Below are 18,612 nucleotides of genomic sequence, written 5' to 3' on the forward strand. Positions count from 1 at the left end.
CTCCATGACACCTATAGCACCCTATGTCATAGGAAGACAAAAAAGCTTATCAAAGACAACCACCCGAGTCACTGCCTGTTCATACCGCTATCATCCAGCAGGCGAGCTCAGTACAGGTGTATCAAAGCTGGGACCGAGAAGCTGTTCAGTCTCTATCTCAAGGCCATCAGACTCTTAAACAGCCATCACTAACTCAGAGGCTGCTGCCTACATGGTAACCCAATCACTGCCACTTTAACAAATGGATCACTAGTCACTTTAAAAGATGCCACTTTAAATAATGCCACTTTACTGTTTACATATCTTACATTACTCATATCATATGAATGTACTGCATTTTATGCTATATATTGCACCTTGCCTATGCCGCTTGGCCATAGCTCATCCATATATTATGTACATATTCTCATTCACCCCTTTTTAGATTTGTGTGTATTAGGTAGTTGAGGAATTGTTAGATATTACTACACTGTCTGAACCAGAAGCGCAAGTCTTTCACTACACTCGCATTAACATCTGCTAATCATGTGTATATGACCAATAGAATTTGATTTGAGTTGCAACCGAGGACAGACGACTTTTACATGTTATGCGCTTCAGCACTCGATGGTCCCATTCTCTGAGCTTGTGTGGCCTACCACTTCGCGGCTGAGCCACTGTTGCTCCTAGACGTTTCCACTTCACAATAACAGCACTTACAGTTGACCGGGGCAGCTCTAAACAGGGCAGAAATTTGACAAACTGACCTTTTGGAAAGTTGTCTGTCACTCCTACTCCCGCTGCCATGCTCCAGTGCTTTACATTGCCAGTCTACTAACCACCGGTCCTGGTAATATTATGCACACCTGCTCCCCTTCATTACACACACCTGGACCTCACTCCATTTATTTAGCCCTCAGTCATTAGGCAGTATTGGTTTTGGTCACATTCAGTACGCTTCTGATTATCTGCCTTCTGTCATCTTTAAACTCACCTTCTACACCTGCTTCCTGACAGAATGCTGCCTCAGATATTATAAAAGCAGCAGAAGAGAAAGACCTCTCCCAGACGGTCGGTGAACAGGGATACCTTCTCCGCCAACACCACGATCAGCTGGTGCAACTGGGTACAGTTATGGATGATATCCTCCGCGTTCTCCACCCCCTCGACGCCACCTGAAAGGTTTCACCTCCAACTAGCGGAGGGCCTACCATGAGGCGAGCCAGCTCCCCAGCCAACCCAGAAGTCCACTCAGGGAGGTGATGCATGACTGTCCCTCCCGACCAAGCATGACGGAACCCCATCCAAATGCTGTGGCTTCCTTACTCCAGTGCTCCCTCTATTTCAGTCGGGATCCCCCACCGCCAAGAGGTCCAAGGTTGCCATGGCCATTTTCCTGCTGACCGGGCAGATGTTGGAGAGGGCTACAGCTGTCTGGGAGAGAGGAGAGGAAGCGCTAGGTTTATACAAGAGGTTCAGGGCGGTCTTTGACCATCCACCGGAGGGCAAAGGAGGTGAGCAAATATTCCAAATCTGGCAGGATGCCCAGACCTCTGAGCAAGCTCTCACCTTCTGGACCGTGGCACCCTCCAGGGGATTGAGTGAACAGGCACTCTGCACCCTATTCCGTAGAGGACTGTGAGGAGGTCTAGATGGAGTTGGCGTGCCTGGACGCCAACTTTTCCTTGGAGGCGCTCATCACTATGGCCATCTGTCTGGACAAACTTCTTCGGGAGGGCTGATACCTCCCTCACCCCCTCCTTTGGCTGTCCTGAGGCAGAGCCTGAACAAATGGCGGTAGGGGCCACACACCTCTCTGCGGCAGAGCAACATCGCCAGAAACCACTGGGGCTGTGTTCCTATTGCAGCCAGGAGGGCCACCAGCTTCAGATGAGTCCACTAGGGCAGAGGGATGCCCCTGTGATCATCTGTCTCCCAGGGTAGGCGTGAGTATTCAGTCATTGTTTTTCCGCCAAAGCCTTCCTGGTTTCCATTTCGCTGGCTTTCCCTCAGGTGTTGTCTCTAGTGGACTCGCGGTGCCTTGGGAATTTGATCGACCAGGCCTTCGCCTCCTCCCTAAACATCACCTCGTACCTGCTCTCCTTTCCTTTTTCGGTCCAAGCCATTGGGATTCGGCACGATCACGCACATCACAGCACCCCTCACCGTGGGACCAGTACACCAAGAAAGCCTTCCCTTCCTCATCACTGCGCCAGTACACAACGTCATCCTCAGACACCCCACCATATCCTGGTTGAGGATCAAAATCACTGCCTGGGCATGAGTATGTCGGGAGACCTGCTTTCCCTTACCCTGTGGTTCCACAGGTGCCCATCATTCCATCCGCCAGGCTCTGGAGAGGGAACCCGCATCTACGTTCCCACGGGGTTAAGGGATCTGCTGTTGACCTGGGCGCACACATCCCTCGCCTCTGGACACCGGTATCACCCACACAATTCCATCCCTCTCCGCTAAATACTGGTGGTCCACCTTGTCGCATGACGTTGCTTTCTATGTCAACTCCTGCTCTATGTGCCCAAACTATATATCCCTGGCACTCTCCAGCAGGGAAACTCCTTCCCATGCCTCAGCGGCCTTGGTCCCATCTCTCCATGGACTTCGTTACTGATCTCCCTCTGTCTGATTGTTTCACCACTATATGGTTGTTGTGGACAAGTTCTCTAAATCCTGCCGTTTTATCCCTCTCTCTGGTCTCCCTACCGCTCTCAGGCTGCCGAGGCACTGATCCAGCAGATCTTCTGGCACTACGGCCTTCTGGAGGACATAGTCTCTGACGTGGCCCCCAATTCAAGTTGCGGGTATGGAGAGCCTTCATGGAGAAGCTGGGGGCCACGGCCAACCTCCCATCCAGGTACCGGCCTCAGTCCAACGGGCAGGTGGACCATCCTTTCTCCCCTGCCTCTGGGATGGTTGCATGGCAGGGAGAATGTTGGACAAGCCTACCTAGCTATCATTTTTGATCCTGCTCTTATTTTGTTTTCCCATTGGTCGTACAAATAATGGTGTATTATGACCCGTGTGCTTGTTTGCAGTGTTTTATTTTAAAACATTTTGACAGCAGTGCTTGGCTTGCTCTTGCAAATTCAGCATACACAATATAATTTTGTTATTTTACACATCAAATTAAAACCTTATATTGCGTGTAGCTAACTGGGATCCTAGTAAACTAAAATAAACTCTCCCCAGCTACATCCCTGTCGTGACTAGATTCAATACCGTTAAAGATGAGATTTACTATAGAAATACCATGATAGTTTGGACCAAAATTGTTTATAACTGTGTTTGGATGTTTTGAAGCCAGACAGCAACTTGCCGTTTTTCGTTGCTATGGTGATAGCTACCTCGAGGTAGGTTAGTTTAGTAGTAAACTAGCTAGCTAGAGTCCCTCCACGATGACAAAAAATATAATTTTTAACCATACAATTGGTTTCGTCATCTGTGATGACAGCTAGCTAGGATTTATATGGATGTGACGTGATAATTCGCCAACCTCACTACCCTCAGGATGCACAACGACAAGCTGGTGCGAATGACTAATGCACCGGTGTAGTCGGTACTTTCATCAAATAAATAATACACAATATTATTTTGTGTAAAACTATAACCAGTCACAAAGTCATAATTATGGCTTAACCCTACCCATTTCTAAAATGTATCATTAAAATCTGATTTCAAACCTAACCTTAACCATATGCCTAACCTTAAATTACGACAAATCTATTTAGTCAATACAGGACTAAGATTGCATCGTACTATACTAGCTCCGACGCTCGTAGGATGTGGCAGGGCTTACAAAGTATTATAGACTACAAAGAGAAGCACAGCCGCGAGCTGCCCAAGTGAGACAAGCCTACCAGATGAGCTAAATTACTTCTATGCCCGCTTCGAGGCAAGCAACACTGAAGCATGCATGAGAGCATCAACTGTTTTGGATGACTGTGCGATCACGCTCTCCGTAGCAGATGCAAGACCTTTAAACAGGTCAACATTCACAAGGCCGCATCTAATCTATTTTTTTACCTAACCATCAATGCAGTTAACACTTGTTTTTCTTAAGGGCTTGTAAGTAAGGTTGTTGTATTCGGCACATGTTACAAATAAAATTTGATTTGGTTTCTGGTGGTGGTATCTAGCTGAAGCCGCAATCCGTGGCCACAGGGTTTCCCCTGTATAACACAGCCACACAGTCAAAATTGTCTACAAAAAGTTTGGGTGAGGCATAAGGTTAGCAGTGTAAATTTAAGCTTAGGGTTTAAAATCTGATTTTATGAAAAGAATGTGTAGAAATGGGCGGGTTTAGCCGTAAAACTTCTTTTTTTTTATGTGCAAGAAACTCAACAGAGGGGTTTGCTTTAGCCGGCCTATCAACTGGGATTACAGTCAGCACTGATTGGGAACAATGTCGTACAGAATGGAGACCCGAGCTAGCTACAACCAGAGGACAAGAAGAATAAAGAGTTCCGGAGTGTAGGAAGGTGGCTGGACAAACTTGAATCTGGTCCGATGGGGGCAGGTATTGTAATGGCGGCAGCTGATGCAGTGTTTGACTTTGACGTGAGTGAAGTTGGTAATTATGACTGAACGGTAATAAAGAAGAATGTAGCTAAAACTACATTTGGAAATGAACAGCTGTTTCTGGTTGGAGTACACTCCATGAATAAGCATGTTTATTTGGGAGACCCGCTATGAAGATGGTGAAGGACGAATTGTGAAAAGTGGAGTCGGTCAGAGTGACCAAGAGAGGTATGATAGAAATTTCATGTGTATCGAAAGAGCAAAAAGCGAAAGCTCTATAAACATTCAACATATGAAGTGTAGAGTTATGATTTTCAGAGTAGGGCACCGAGGAAATGTGTCATCTCGCTGGATAGAGGCTTCTTGTTATAGGGACAACATGACGGGAATAGTTGGGTCATGTCGATTAACCCATACTGTGAATGGAAAGGAGGAAAGACATTTCTGTACTATTGATGTTTGGTGAAAAGTCTCTCCCGACCCATGTAACGATATGTGGTCTGAGCGTATGTACAAAAACCGCTACACTGTCATAAATGTAAAACGTTGGCCACCTGTTGGCCACAAGTATTTGAAGACGGAATATCAGTGTTGAAGAGTCTGAGGATGCTGCAACTGTGATGGGAATCATGTTCCAGAGTTCTGTTAGGTTGAAGGAGGTCAAAGTAGTGAGGATCAGGGCTGCCGAGCAGGTCTCTTATACGGAGGCAGTAAAAATTAGATGACGCTATGGCAGTGGATGAGTAGCAGCCTGTTGATGTTGTTCATCAGACAAAATATCCTGAAATACTAATGGTGAAGGTTTATTTTTTTTTTTTAATTACATTCATTGTGCTGGTGATTAATTGTACAGGAGAAACAAATAAATTAAGAAACTGGATATCACCGTGAAAGCAGCAAAAAGGTTATTGGACCTTCAGGACTTCATGGCTGAAATATTGCAGGGAATACGGTCAGAAGATTTTCCCCCTCTCAGGCTCCAGAGCCTGTGTAGGGATCTGAGTTGACATTTGAAACTGAATGAAGGACTACATAGTTATTCTTTGGGGGGGGGGGGGGGGGGGGGGGGGGGGGTAATGAGATTGAGAATACTGAGTATGGTTTTCACCCTTTTTCTTTTTTCTTCCTGTGTTAGTTTCTCAGTTTTCACCCTACCCAGTAGGTGGCATCAATACACCTTTTAGAGTCTGCCAATAAAAATTCAAAGAAGTAGAAGAAGCGCTCAATAGCTGCCTAATGCAATATGGTATCCAACGGAAAACATGCAGGCAGCGAGGCTGACGAGGCCGTAGGAAATTGATCAGCAAATGAAAGTCTCTTGTGCACGCACAATGCGAGCAGTACAACATGCACCCTAGAGTTGGACAATAAAGACCACTTGCCAGTTCTAAAGGCTGATCCTCAGGCATATAATATCACCCACTCCTAGCCAATACAGTCCATACAAAGCGGAGTGGACCAACCAAAATGCCATGAATCTGTTTCCAACCAATGCATCCACACGTTTTGCACTCTACAATCCTTAACGAATAAGTTTCCTCTTTTGTTTGTCTCTGACAATGACTTTGACATCTCTCACTAAAACATGGCACAGAGGGTGACTTTTACCATTTTAAAGAAGCAAATATACTGAACAAACGCAACATGTAAAGTGTTGGTCCATGCACAAAGTTTATTTCTCTACAATTTTGTGCACAAATTTGTTTACACTACGGTTAGTGAGCATTTCTCCATTTCCAAGATAATCCATCCAATTGAAAGGTGTGGCATATCAAGAAGCTGATTAAACCGCAAGATTATTACCCAGTTGCACCTTGTGCTGGGGACAATAAAATGCCCCTCTAAAATGCCACAGATGTCTTAAGTTTTGAGGGAACGTGCATTTTGGAATGCTGACTGCAGGAATGTCCAGCAGAGCTGTTGCCAGAGAATGTAATGTTAATTTATCTACCAGAAGTCACCCCCAATGTCATTTTAGAGAATTTGGCAGTACATCCAACCGGCCTCACAACAGCAGACCACGTGTAACCACGCCAGCCCAGGATCTCCACATCCGGCTTCGGGATCGTCTGAGAACAGCCACCCGGACAGCTGATAAAACTGAATATTTCTGTCTGTAATAAATCCCTTTTTCTCAGGAAAAACTCATTCTGATTGGCTGGGCCTGGCTCCCCAGTGGGTGACTCATACTTTTAAATGTTTGACTCAAATTTCAAAAGTGAGTGAAAGCTTAAAGATAATTTGCTTTTACTGTAGATGAATACATCATTATTACTATAACAGAATATTACTCTCACGGCCGTCGTAGGGAGGAGACCAAGGCGCAGCACGATTAGCATACGTTCCTCTTTATTAAAGAATGAACACTGAAAAAATTAACAAAATAACAAAACGAACCATGAAGCTAATATGGCTAGTGCAGACAGGCAACTAAACATAGAATAAGAACCCACAAATACCCAAGGGAAAATGGCAACCTAAATATGATCCCCAATCAGAGACAACGATAAACAGCTGCCTCTGATTGGGAACCAATTCAGGCCACCATAAACCTACATATGCCTAGAATTACAAACACCCCTAGACATACAAAAACCCTAGACAATACAAAACAAGCATACCCACCCTCGTCAATAGGCACTTTCCTCCATATATAGTTGTGGCCAAAAGTTTTGAGAATGACACAAATATTAATTTTCACAAAGTCTGCTGCCTCAGTTTGTATGATGGCAATTTGCATATACTCCAGAATGTTATGAAGAGTGATCAGATTAATTGCAATTAATTGCAAAGTCCCTATTTGCCATGCAAATGAACTGAATCCCCCAAAAACATTTCCACTGCATTTCAGCCCTGCCACAAAAGGACCAGCTGACATCATGTCAGTGATTCTCTCGTTATCACAGGTGTGAGTGTTGACGGGGACAAGGCTGGAGATCAATCTGTCATGCTGATTGAGTTCGAATAACAGACTGGAAGCTTCAAAAGGAGGGTGGTGCTTGGAATCATTGTTCTTCCTCTGTCAACCATGGTTACCTGCAAGGAAACACCTGCCGTCATCATTGCTTTGCACAAAAAGGGCTTCACAGGCAAGGATGTTGCTGCCAGTAAGACTGCACCTAAATCAACCATTTATCGGATCATCAAGAACTTCAAAGAGAGCAGTTCAATTGTTGGAAAGAAGGCTTCAGGGCGCCCAAGAAAGTCCAGCAAGCGACAGGACCGTCTTCTTAAGTTGATTCAGCTGCGGGATCGGGGCACCACCAGTACGTACAGAGCTTGCTCAGGAATGACAGCAGGCAGGTGTGAGTGCATCTGCACGCACAGTGAGACAAAGACTTTTGGAGGATGGCCTGGTGTCAAGAAGGGCAGCAAAGAAGCCACTTCTAACCAGGAAAAACATCAGGGACAGACTGATATCCTGCAAAAGGTACAGGGATTGGACTGCTGAGGACTGGGGTAAAGTCATTTTCTCTGATGAATCCCCTTTCCGATTGTTTGGGACATCCGGAAAAAAACTTATCCGGAGAAGACGAGGTGAGCGCTACCATCAGTCCTGTGTCCTGCCAACGGTAAAGCATGTGTGGGGTTGCTTCTCAGCCAAGGCAGTGGGCTCACTCACAATTTTGGCTAAGAACACAGCCATGAATAAAGAATGGTACCAACGCAACTTCTCCCAACCATCCAGGAACAGTTTGGTGATGAACAATGCATTTTCCAGCATGATGGAGCACCTTGCCATAAGGCAAAAACTAAGTGGCTCGGGGAACAAAACATCGATATTTTGGGTCCATGGCCAGGAAACTCCCCAGACCTTAACCCCATTGAGAACTTGTAGTCAATCCTCGAGGCGGGAGGACAAACAAAACCCCACAAATTCTGTCAAACTCCAAGCATTGATTATGCAAGAATGGGATGCCATCAGTCAGGATGTGGCCTAGAAGTTAATTGACAGCATGCCAGAGCAGATTGCAGAGGTCTTGAAAAAGAAGGGTCAACACTGCAAATATTGACTCTTTGCATTAACTTCATGTAATTGTCAATAAAAGCCTTTGACACGTATGAAATGCTTGTAATTATACTTCAGTATTCCATAGTAACACCTGACAAAAATATCTAAAGACACTGAGGCAGCAAACTTTGTGGAAAATAGTATTTGTGTCATTCTCAACTTTTGGCCACGACTGTATGGTGTCAAATGGTGTGTTATTGATGAAGCAGCAATAATATTTTGTAAAAAAATAATTGATGTAGACCACCCAAAACTGAAAACATATTTACAGGTAATTGTTTCACTGAAGTGTTGTATAACATTTTTTCAGAGCAGTGTATGACAATAAGTACCATTTCCATAATTATATCATTCTCCCACATGATTACCCGAATGCAGCACCTGTCTAACAGATCAAGTAAGTCTATGTTGGTTTTACTTACACTACCTCAGATAAACATGCATAAAATAAAGCATGCTTGATATTAAGACCAACATCTGAATCATTTCATTCTGCGTTCTCTCCTCCTGTAGTGAAGCATGGTTGTGAGGTCCTGATCAAATGGCCCTGTTCAACAGTCTCGAGGAGCTCTACATACATGTGTAAGTTGATTTCATTATCACTCGCTACATGAAGCACAGACAAAAATGTTGTTTTTTTTTTTTTACAATTTTTGCACTAACACTCGCACTTTCCTCCTGGAGAAATCCCAAAGCACAGACGCAGGTGAGAATCACACACTACGTCTGATTGATGTGACACTTTATTTTCTCACTAGATGGCAGTATTTGCTTAGAAATGAATCCTTCCCAATTTAAGAAATCTGATGACAAAATTGTGCACCCATTGCCTTCCTCATACAGGTAGATATCAATGCATGTTCATGAACTCAGACAGAAAATCTATTGAGTAGGTCTGATTTCAATCTCTTTCCTTTCATTGAAATGACAGTCAGATTTATTGGGGTCTTTCATTCAGTTCTTTGAGGTCCAACGCATCATCATGATAAGATGGACACAAGACTTGGTGGTGGTATGAAAAGCCCTCCTTCCTGTTTCTGTAATTTTTAACTGAATGAAGATCAGTATCTGTGCTGTGAGCCTGTGGCGAAACCTTTGTCAAAGATGATAATAAGAGACACGGAGGAAAGAGAAGTACATTGGTCATTTTAGTTTCATTGAAAATGGTTTTCTATGTATGGTGAATCTTAATGCCATTTATTCACCTTTTTGAACACGAAGAAAGACAGGATCTTATATTACTAAAACTCTATTCACTGTTTCTAAAGCTTTTAAGCTTTTGTAAGCTAATTTAGCATAGTTCTTTCATGGAGTACTATTTTAAATGAATGACTATTGAATCCATCAATATGGATGTAGTCCTATCATTGTAATTATGTGCTTTCTCTGTATACAGTTGTAATGATCAACTGAAATGGGTTAAAAGCCGAGAATGTGAATGCTGTGAAAATGAGAGGGTATAGGTCATAGAGCATTTATTCTTTAAAGGAAATCAGTCCGTTTGGGACACATTCATTAAAGTATAAACGCAAGTCGAAAATGGAAATGTATGTTTAAATTGCAGCTTGTGTCCTCTTCCATAATGAGAATTCGTTTTGGGAAATGGTTGGTGATAATGCCCTCTGATCCTTCAATTTGGATTAATTCTCAGTGCAAAGTTTTCCCTTTTTTAATTAATTCCTAATATTCTAAATACAATTATTATGTAGATTAAAAGCTCTCAGAAGTAATTTGGGATTATTTGGTGAAAAGGCCTAATATATATATATATATATATATATATATATATATATATATATATATATAGTTGATGTCCATTTAGACTCCATAATCAGTGTAGTACCATAAAGTGCAACAACAGAATTTTGCTATGCATTAATATACTTTTCAGTATAGTACACATGTACCTTTCAGTATAATTTTTACAAAATGTTTAGGTATATTAACATTCAAAGTAACCCTTGTCAGAGGAAGGCCCTAAAAATTGTCAGACTCCAGCCACCCTAGTCATAGACTCTCCTCTCTGTTACCACACGCACGGCAAGCGGTATCGAAGTCGAGGTCCGAAAGGCTTCTCAACAGCTTCTACCCCAAAGCCATAGGACTCCTGAACAGCTAATCAAATGGCTACCCAGACTATTTGCATTGCACCCCCCCCCCCCCCCCCCCCCCCCCCCCCCCCCCCCCCCCCCCCCCCCCCCCCCCCCCCCCCCACCCCACCCACCCACCACACACACACTTTTACGCTGCTGCTATTCTCTGTTTATTATCTTTGCATATCACTTTAACTCTACCTACATGTACATATTACCTCAATTACCTTGACTAACCGGTGCCACCCCCCCCCCCCCCCCCCCCCCCCCCCCCCCCCCGTACATTGACTCTGTACCAGTCCCCCCAGTATATAGCCTCGCTATTGTTATTTTACTACTACTCTTTTATTTTTTACTTGACATGTATTTTTCTTCAAACTGCATTGTTGGTTAAGGGCTTGTAAGTAAGCATTTCACTGTAAGGTCTGCTACACCTGTTGTATTCGGCGCATGTAACAAATACAATTTGATTTGTTCTATTCCACTCTTCTTATCTGGCTTTATCTGGCTTGTTTTAACATTTGTTCATTTTAAGGTCATGCAATGGTAATAAGCTGATGATGGGAACTGCGCAGTAGGTGTCCTTGTAAATGGGGCCTGTCATGCCAAATACTCTCTGCATGCCAATTTGTGTACCCCCATGCGTCACATTATGATTCGATAAGCTGTTAACGTCTGTTGCTATGTCAACGGTGTGGTGAGCTAATGCATAACATTTTGGAAAACATTGCAGTCAAATGGACATTTTCAGCGGAAGAGTCAAAATAGGCCTTCAAGGACATTCAAACTCATACAATTGGCAAAGTCTCAACAGAGAGAAACAAAGACACACAAATGCACAGCTTGAATTCATTTCACAGCCTGTCCATCTTTCTACTTTTCTCACAGTGGACCACCCAAAGGTGAGAAATATGACGACAGAAATGGAGGATGATGAAGAAATAATGTTACCAGATAACTGGGTTCTAAAGCTGAACACAGAGAGTGTACACCTTTTCGAGAATCACTCAATTGGTATGGCACTAACTGCTGTATTCTTGAATAGAGAGAATGAGAAAAACAAGTGGAATTTCTAATACTCATATCTGAATGAAGTAACAGTTTCAATGTTTGTGTATAAACTGAGTTGTGCTTACTGCCCATATGTTAATCCGGTGACAATTGGTTCTTACTTGTGCCTCTTGTTTGTGTTTATAAATCTTTTGTAGATGAGGAACTACCTCCTATTAAACAGGGGGGAATGATCACAGACAGACGCAGCACCTTCCAGCCACAACCACCCACTGTGGTAACACCTAGACAGCTGCTGTGCAGGGCAGGCCCTCACCTGTCTCACCCCTCTTGCTGACTATAACATATTCCTATTCTGTCACATCTCACAGTTAGGCTTGTGATCTACTTTCCTGAGAATATTCAAAAGACCATGCTAGACAATGCAACCTTGGTGGGAGACCGAAGTAGCTGTCAGTGTAGCTCATGTGGGGAGGATGTAGTTTCAATGCTAATGTAACTCTGATATGGAAAACGAACACCCTCAGGCATTACTTTGCTGCTCAATGCTCTCAGGTTGAAAACAGAAAGAGCTGCTTTAAACATATCTCACCTTCCATCATCAGCAATTTAGACAGTGATAATTATGTACTTTCCTGGAAAGTACATGAACTGTGTCAATGTGATTACAGTACACATTATACCATAAGTTAACTATTAAAACATTGTATGCTTCTCTTTCTACATGCTGTACATTTTCAGTATTACAATAATCACCCAATAGGCTATTCTTGTACAAAAACTGTTTTTCTAAACTTTTGAAATAAAGTTATTTAACATATTGTCATGGGTGTAAGTCAACAGCACCTGTCTTAGTCTTTCTGTTAGATACGCCATCCGTTTGAAGAGTAATCAAGCAGATGTGTTGAAAATGATTACCCTCATCCACACAAGTGTTCTAAGATGAGAGTGGGGAACTTTTCTGAGTTTACTTTTCTGAGAACCTGTACTCTGTTAAAAATAAGCTGCCTCCACAGGATAGATAATAACAGGTTATAACATTCACAGTTGCTGTAAATCAACCTAATCACACGGTTGATCACTTGTTATTTGATGATAATATAATCTGTCGCGGACAGATTCTGCGTGTAAAACAGGAAGTGACAAACTTTCACAATAATTTTGCTTCAGGGTAATTGAGATTAAGGCTAATATAAAAAGAAAGACAGGCGTGTCATTTCTATCAACAGAGTTCATTACAGCTCTTTAGAGGTCAAGTACAAACAGGGCTGAAAATAACAGCCTTTCATAGAAGAAAATTAGGGGTATGACAGGTGTGTGTGTGTGTGTCCTTGTGTGCTTGCATGCGTGCTAACAGGTGTTTGTGGGCGTGCGTGCATTTGTGTGTGTGTGCGCGTGTGTGTGCTGTAAGTTGGAAGAACGGGGCTATGCTAGGTTTAATTAATTAGATCAAGAGCCTTTATGAGATGCTTGATGTGCTTTATAGGTAGCCATTAACCTGGCAGGATATGGTGAGATTTAGAGCATTCAAATGTTTCCTTCAAGGAGACATGCCGTTTACAATACTGACATTCTGAAACTAAAAGTCAACCATCTACAACCTGTCTCCCATTTTATTGTCTCTATTGTAGGACATACTGTGAGGACAAGCAGAGTTTCCTGCAAGACCGTGAGGATGATGGAGATACGGCAGCAGGAGGACAATTGCTTCACTTACTACAGGTGCTTTTCTCTGTGTCCACTTTGCTCTATTCAGTATTCACATGGTTGTCTCATGATATCCCGCCTGCTCAGGGACCCATTTTAAGTTTTCAACCCAACCCTCTGTGGTCTTGGGGTTCACTGACCCTCATTAAATATATATACTTGAATATTATGTCAAGTCCAAGGTAATATACATTATCTCCTATTTAATATTTCACTTGGATACTGCATTCTTAATGTGTCCTTGTTATCTCCAAGCACGCTTATTCCCAGGGTGCAGTGATGATGAGATGCCCTTTAAACTGACTGGGATATAGAAGGGGGCTGCTGTCTGTTCCTTAGCAACCCTTCCACCAGAAACAAATTAAAACCTGCAAGGTGACTTTATGTAAACTTTCACTCCAAAATAATGGCTTGAGACGAGGAACAAACACGTTTAGTTTTGCAGCAAAGGAGCATAAAAACATAATTGAACATAAAATCCACATGGATGACAATGACACACAGTTCTAGTGAATACACTGAGCTAGGACATTAAGTCAAGACAGTTATCAATACTAATATATACAGTAGGCCCACTAGTGATCAACATTAGCAGCAGCACAAAAGTATAGCAAGCCAAAGTTGCCTAATAGGTAAAGTGCTCTTCGCGTTCTTAGATCATCTGGTCAACAACATATCAACGATGTGCTAACAAAAACAAAAATCATAATCAACATCACCTTCATCATCAACAACATATTACCATCGTCATCCTCAAAATCATCCTTAGCCTACCTCCTTCCATTCTCTGTATTCAAATGGGCAATGGCCAATGACAGTCAAAAGTGTACATTCTCTCCACAAACTATGACCAAACAAACATTGAAAGGCAAACAGGTTAAATCAAATCCAACACAAAAGTGTGAAATGGTTTTAAGAATCCAAGGTCCAGGAAAACCCTTGATATATTCATCCTATACAAACCAGAAATATGTTATTATAAACATGCTTCAAGCAAAAGGGCCTTCGGAATAGACAGAACTCACACAGTGGTTTGTGTGTTGGCACCATAACACACACATACAAACATACACGCTCACCTATACATGTCTACTAACTTTACCCTGTCACTGTTTGAAGGCCAATCTGTGCTGTAATTGGTGTCAATGGAAACAAAATAAGATGCTGTAATCCAAACTAAATGTTGCATTCAAGCAAGCATTCAATCCTGTCCCAGTCAATACCAGTTGGTACAGACTGAGGCCCCAACAATTAAATCATTTCAAAATTGTTTTCATTCCCTCTGTTTCATGCATTCGTATTCACGCACATCATCAGCTGGCATTAATGACAAATGTCAGACTATGACAGTGGGAGTGCACCACTGTGAAATGCCTCATTGCATTGCTTTGCTGGAGTTCAGAGCCTTGTTTACACATTTCTCAGATAAATCTGCCTTTGATTGTAGCTCTTTGCCAGAAACAAAAGCAATGGACCATGCCTGATTGGGAGAAGTTGTACTGAGCTGAACCCCACAGGACTTTGCTTTATCTATGCTCTGGACAATCGGATTTTGGATTATAGGTCGCAGTGAGTCTGTTCAATGGAGGCCTACTTAGTGAGGTGTGTTGCTAACTAAATATGCAATATTGAATATCAAATTGGCTTCCCTCCTACAAGGGATATGATGTGTGTGTCAATGAGGGATGGTCAAGAGATGGTAATATGTCATCATCCTCTCATTGCCACTGAATCTGACCCAACGACTGAAGAGAAGAACCTTCCGTCTAATGCTCCCCCTCATACTCAAGTGCCTGTGGGTAATATTCTGATTAATGTTCTACTCACGCTTCTCAACACTGACAGGCAATTTACTTCGAGGGCTCATTCTTAATCTGTTCTTTTCTAATCTCTTTTCCTCTCAGTCCCCTTCTCCATTTCCTCATTTAGAATTGAGCGTTTATTCAACTCTGGGGTACGGATGTGAAGTGTGTAGCGGAGAATAAAGGGACACGTTTTTTAATACAGTAAATAGGCAGATGGCATTGACGCTGTCTCCCATGCTGCATGGAGGGCTCTTGATTGACAGCAGAGGGGTTGAGGCAGATATTCTCCCGGATAAAGGCTTATTCTTTGCGATGCAACTTGTGTCAGCTGCAAAGCTGAAACCAGACATCCAGGGGGTGTTCACTAGTCATCCCCTGTCACATGAGGCCTGTCAATCATCTTGCTAATCATCACATCGTCTTTCGTATGACAGATGAGGAGGTGCTTGGGTACATGAACCAGTGACTACAATGTTGCTCATCTAAATCGCCAAGCACACTGTTGTTGGACCACTTAGAGAGTTGACATAAACCAATCTGTCGAGGGAAGATAATGTCAGTTATTAAGTCTATCTATATTTTGCAATGGGAACAATCCTACTACGACCACAAGTGGTTTTGCAAAACGATTCTCTCTGTATGCTGATATCTTTGTCATGGAAGAGGAAAACATGTCTGTATTCTTCTGTTTCTTGCTTAACATCGGTTTTCAAATCTTTCTCCAAACAGCCATTATATGTAATTAATATCTGTCATTTGATGATGTGATTTTTTTTCCCAGCCCTCGTTGTGTCCATGTCAAACCTATGTTGTCCTAACAACGGAGCACAAGCACACACAATCATCAACATCCACACATATACAGTGCATTCTTTTTCCACATTTTGTTACATCACAGCCTTATTCCAAAATGGATTAAATTAAACATTTTCCTCATCAATCTACACACAATACCCCATAATGACAAAACGAAAACAGTTTTTTAGACATGTTTGCAAAAAAACTGTTTTTACTTTGTCATTACGGTGTTTTGTTTGTATATTGATGAGCGGGGAAAAAAATATTAAATCAATTTTAGAATAAGGCTGTAACGTAACAAAATGTGGAAAAAGTCAAGGGTTCTGAATACTTTCGAAATGCACTGTAAATCATGTGCCACTGCTATTCCCACTGTGCCAACACCACTCTGTTGTCCCACCTCAGATCCTGGATGTGCAGAAGGTGGTTGTCTCGCTGGTATGGAGGGATTCTGCTGGGTCCAGACCATTTCAAACACATCAACAACTCTGCCAGAAACATCCTGGTCCAGGAGGGATACACATCCTCTGCAGTGAGACCCTCTCTCCCTATTAGTAATGTGTCCAAGTTTGGCACAAGTCCACACTAAAGTATATAAGTTCAGTGACTTCCGTCTGAATGCTGAACAATGCCTTGAAAGCTGTTTGAGTTTCATGGGAAAATGTAAGTTTAAATATTTGTTTCTAATATCAAGCTTGATGGGGAATTGTTTTTGTGTTACTCATTGTTGGAAGCTTTTGAGAAAAGCAGCATTATAGAGGCATATACAAAGACACTAATCTGAAAGTTGAATGAAAACTTTCCCCTCTCTGTATCTGAAACAAATGCTATTTATGGAAAATTGGGATGAGACCAGATCAGAGTGTATTAGATGTTCTACTCTGAGATAAACTGGTTGTTGTTCTGTTTCCCCTCATTTCTGTGCAAATGAGGACTTTGAAACAGGTGTCAGGATTGTCATCATTGATTACGCTCAGGTTTGAAGATGCTGGCACTCTATTGTTCCTCTGGTCTGTAGTCTGTACTTCAAAGGTGCATCAGAAAGAGCTGGGGAAAATACTCTCATTGTTTGGTTTTGATTGAATTATCTACTTAAACAAAAAACAGTTCATTCAGAACATGTATTATTTTTTTATAAGTCAATAACAGTTGGGCAAATAACCAATTGAAGATGGTGTCCAACTTTACACTTTGTAGTCATTATTGCTGTTATTAATATGTAAAACCCTTAGCCACGACAAGGACTTGTGTGTCTCTGAAGGAAATTATGCATAACTCCTTCAGATCCTCCAGATCAGTGTGTTTATCCGCCTTTATGACTGCTTCTCTGTTATTGTTTTAGAGTGCAGAACGATAAGAACCATTCAATCGCAAACTAGAGGTCATGTACAGTATTATGGAGTAGTGGCAGAGTGCCACTTAATATCTTACGTATAAGTAGGGGAGTGGAAGCATTTACCATTTACTACACACTATATCCAAATCCCAGCCCAAACAATACTGCCATGAGATGAAACAGCATCCAATGTCGTCTCTTATAGGCTAGCGCGAGGAATCGCTCTTTGAAAGGATGGAGTTGTGTAACGGCCCTGGTTTTACAAACGTGGACCTCGACTCTGCCACAGGAGCATACTTTTGTGGCACAGTTGCTGGCGCGCTGGGCTTCGTGCCAGAACGTGCACACAAATGGTGTGCAGTGCTTACAGCTAGGGCTGTTACTGTGACCATCTTACTGCCACACCGGTGGTCACGAGTTATGACCGCAGTCAAATTCCATGTGAACGTTTAGTCACATAGATAGGCTTCTCCAAACTCTGAGGCTGCTGATGGTCATTAGTAGCCTACCAAACTTGCTAACTGCCTGGTACTCAGCACTTTATTGTCCCTCTAATCACTCTGACATCAATGCAAATGTTTTCAAAAATCAAATCAAATACTTAATGAGATCCCATGAGCTCATGTTGCTCAACATTTCTATAGGTTATGCAATTGCATTAGAAAACAAGAGTTTTGATGGCCTCTATTAAAAAGAGGAGGATCCCATCAGCTTTCTATAGGCTAGGCCTACTATATTTATTTCTCAACATTCTTAATATGAAGCACATTGCTTCGCTTTACAACAGGAGTATAGCCTACCTGGCTGGCATGAAAATGAATCATGGGAAAAGCGTACTCCATCCACTATTTAAGTGCATAGATGGCATGTATTCTGTGACAGGTGCATGAAAATTGTCCATTATATATCTAAACTAATTTTAAACATGCATTATATTATTTAGCATTTGTAAAGACATTATTACATCAAGAATAGTCTGAAGGGTGACAATATTATCCTTGTTAAGTGTGGGGTCCAGCTTGTGTAGTAGGACAAGAAACAGTGCATGGCTTTTTTTGCATCTTTTTAAAATCATAGTCGCACACCTTATGTAGCCTAGCCGATAGGCCTATATGTTTTGATAAGATTCGTATTACAACTAAAGTGGCCAAATAACTTCTTAAAATGAAGCACATTAATCCGCTTTAAAACTGATGTAGAGCCTAACTGGTATACATAGGCGGCACGTGAGTTTCATGTTTGGGGAAGACAATTTTCAGCATAAAAAATTCACCTTTATAATAAAGCATTACATGCATAGTAGCATTTGCTGTCACTTTTCAGAACAGTGTTCTC

At 42.2% G+C, this 18,612-nt stretch overlaps 1 pseudogene; it reads left to right on the top strand.

The window, feature by feature from the left end:
• Positions 1-1,191: 1,191 nt before the first annotated feature.
• On the top strand, positions 1,192-12,098 carry LOC110522766 (annotated as a pseudogene).
• Positions 12,099-18,612: the final 6,514 nt, after the last annotated feature.

Source organism: Oncorhynchus mykiss, chromosome 30 (genome assembly GCF_013265735.2).
Source record: "Oncorhynchus mykiss isolate Arlee chromosome 30, USDA_OmykA_1.1, whole genome shotgun sequence".
Taxonomy (NCBI): domain Eukaryota; kingdom Metazoa; phylum Chordata; class Actinopteri; order Salmoniformes; family Salmonidae; genus Oncorhynchus; species Oncorhynchus mykiss.